At 31.9% G+C, this 3431-nt stretch overlaps 1 long non-coding RNA gene across 1 annotated transcript; it reads left to right on the forward strand.

Moving 5' to 3' along the window:
- Window positions 1-206: 206 nt before the first annotated feature.
- LOC141661826 (uncharacterized) lies at window positions 207-3176 on the forward strand. Its single transcript, XR_012550149.1, has 5 exons — window positions 207-382; window positions 570-680; window positions 1189-1338; window positions 2595-2676; window positions 2927-3176. It is a non-coding gene; the product is annotated as an uncharacterized LOC141661826 (long non-coding RNA).
- The last annotated feature ends 255 nt before the right edge of the window (window positions 3177-3431 follow it).

Below are 3431 nucleotides of genomic sequence, written 5' to 3' on the forward strand. Positions count from 1 at the left end.
ATAACACAACACACTAGACACAAAGATTAATTAGTAAATGTGCCCCCGATCACTTTGGTTTATAAACTGAATTAAGGTAACATCTATTAACTTATAAAGCCAAAAGGCTTTTTTATAGTGAGTTTACTTTTATGTCCTCCTTTTGCTAACTGAATTTACTTATATGCCCTCCTCTTTCCTCCTGTTGTTCAACCCTTCATATACGGTTTGTGCACACTTCATTGTTTCCCCTCATATGCTCACATCTCTCTGCTCCCTTCTCCATCGTTGATCTTGCTGTTTAATACGTGTCGCTTGAAGATGACTTCAACCTATTGTTGCTTAGAGCTGACTTCCACCTGCTTTTCCATCTTACGGTCGAGTGTGAAGCTCAGTTTTTGAGGTCAGGTTCTTCTTCACACACATCTTGATGTAACCTTAAAATCCTACTTTCCTTCCTAATCTATTTTGTTCTTTGTCCTCTTGATTTATATTTAAAGCAAGCTCATTTTATCGTATAAGATATTTAAGATTTGAACTAAAAATTTATAAGATTTGAACTAACAATTTATAAATGGTGCTTTTTTCAGATTCGTAACATTCGTGACGGAAAAATCAAGATTCTCAAGCTAGAAAATCAAGCTTCTGAAATTTATGAGGAATTGCTTGCAAAAAATTTCATAGTTCTCACTAACATCAAGGTACATAATGCATATAAGGTGTTTGATTAAAGTCCTCTTTAGAATTTTAGAACTTATGTACGTAATTGTCGTTGGATCGATATTTATAAAAGATGGTGATGATTTTGATAGAGTAATTCTTGTTGAATCTCATTTTTCTATATTCTTGCAGTTTAAGTGTTTGGTTAAAGATTTATGAGACTTTTTGGACATTTTCATTGTTAATAAACATGTGAGTTTGTTGATGGAAAGTATATCTTCATACATATCTTATGTAAACTCCGTTTTATTAATTCAAGTCTTTAAGAGAGTTTTCGATAACATTATTTTTTGTTTGTCTTACTAAGATGGGACTGTGAATGTATTGAATGAGACATGGAGTGATGGAAAAAGAGGGTTTATTAAATAAAGTGATTATAAGGTTGATAGTGAAAGTGACGAGGCTAAGCTTAAGGTCAAGTTTTGGGTTCGTCCTTTCTTTCCTGTATTTCCTGTTATTGGTGATTATAATTAAACATGTTGTTTATAGATATTGTGCAGGCAACCACATTTAGATGTAGGGATATACAATCAGCTAGTGGAGAAGGCTATAGAAGAAGGGTATGATGTGAGTAAAGTCCACAAGATGATGCACACTAATCATATATGTAGATATATGAGCTTTCTCGCTCTTTATCAGGTCAATTTTTGTGATATTTTATTCCTTTTTGTTTTACTTAAGATTCTATAGTGTAGTGGTTCCCATTATTAGGTTTGTTTTAGTGATAAATTGTTCTTTTATGTTTTAAGTTATATGAAGTTTCATTCAGTTTGGTTGATGACCATTAACTTAATCCTAAAGTATAATTACTACACAATATAATCTCATGTTAGTGCGTGTTAAACATGGGGATCATTACATTTCATGTACTTATCATTCATTGTCTATGTGAATTATGTTTATTCAATCAGCTTTGTATGAGCAATGATATTAGGTCTAAAACATTTTTTTAAGCATGATCTTAGCTTCTGTATAGTCAAAAGTAATGATCTGATATCATGTGTACTTCATTTATTACAGGTGAAAGTATTTATTAGAGGTGAGAGTCCACCATTTTCAGTTGGTCAATGACTCATAACTTTGCTGTAGCAGATTATACATAATTAGTGGGAACATCTTCTATGATCTATTATTGAGCTACAATCTATTGTGTTTGCAAAAAAAAATTAAGAACCCATTTTCAAATGCTTAGATCTCAAATGCTTAAATTTACTAACTAATGACACCTCATTTCTTTATGTATAGCTTTTTATAAGAATTTTGTAGAATTGAACATTAGAGTATGTTTCATACCACTGGACGAGACTTGCTTATATATTATTATACTTTTACTAATGTTGTAAGACATTAGCTAAGTCAGCAACTAAACACATTGACAATAACAAGCAATATTTACTTCTCAATTGTTGATCTTGTTGTTCCTGTTATACGTGTTGGGACACGATGATTTTCATACTTCCCATACGTTTTCAGGGTGTATGGTGTACATACTTTCCACAAGGTTTTCTTTAAATGATGATCCTCTGAGTTAACAAGTCTTATGCACATTATGCGGGTATTTCCTATTCTATGATTCACCTACAAAATAGATAAATCAAGGATCGTGGACACATTGTTGATCATTATGATAAATATCTGTTGATATAGATTCAAAGTGGTGTGGGAATTTGTTACCAATGCCACCAACTTTGCATTGATAGATTTAAATGGTCTCTTACATCTATTTGTGTATATGGAAGTCACTCAACTACTGTATGTAATTGTTAAGTAAGCATATGAACTAGATAAGTTTTGTATTGGACTCCCGGTACTATAAAAATTCTTGCATTAACTACGGATTTGGTGACTGCTTTTGAAGCCAAATGTTGTTTATTTAATTAATTGTAAAATTGTAGGATATTGCTGGTATACATTTGAACCAAGACGTCCCAAAGTGGCTACGAATACTTCACCTGGACCGTCTAAACTCACTTGCAGGTAAATTCTTGCAGATAAGTACAATTTGGTAGTACTAATATGCGAATCTTAGTTTAATCCTGTCTTTCGAATTGTAAAGATTGGACATATACGATGTGTTTATATAGGCCACCCTCTTGATTTTTTACCCTCATAAGAAATAAAAGTTGAAAAAGGGTGCATAATTCAAAATGCTTTGTTCTATGTTCACAATTTTGCTTGATTCAAGTGATCATTTCGTAACCTTATTAATATTTTTTTCAATTTACAGATTGCTGTTAGATTTGTGTGCGATGATGGTAGGTATGAACTACAATATGTATAACAAAGTTATGATTAATTTTGTTCAAAGTTTTGGAATGACTGAGTCATTTGGAACTATATATTATATAATTAACATATTAACATCATAAACATCCAATTTGACATCCTTTCACCACCTCTTGGTATCACTTTTATACGAATCAATTTTGAACCACATTTTGGCTCTAATCAACCATGTAAGTAACTTTACACCATATTAAAGTGATTTTGCACCCTATAAGAGTCATTTACCACCATATATTGGTACAATTTACATGTTAACATCATATACATCCAATTTGACATCCTTTTATCACCTCTTGGTACCACTTTATAGGAGTCAACTTTGGGCCACATTTTAGCCCAAATCAAACTTGTGAGTAACTTTACACCATATTGAAGTGATTTTGCACCTTATAAGAGTCACATGCCGTCATATATTGGTACAAGTAACATGTTAACATCATATACAT

This window comes from Apium graveolens, chromosome 5 (genome assembly GCF_009905375.1).
Source record: "Apium graveolens cultivar Ventura chromosome 5, ASM990537v1, whole genome shotgun sequence".
Taxonomy (NCBI): domain Eukaryota; kingdom Viridiplantae; phylum Streptophyta; class Magnoliopsida; order Apiales; family Apiaceae; genus Apium; species Apium graveolens.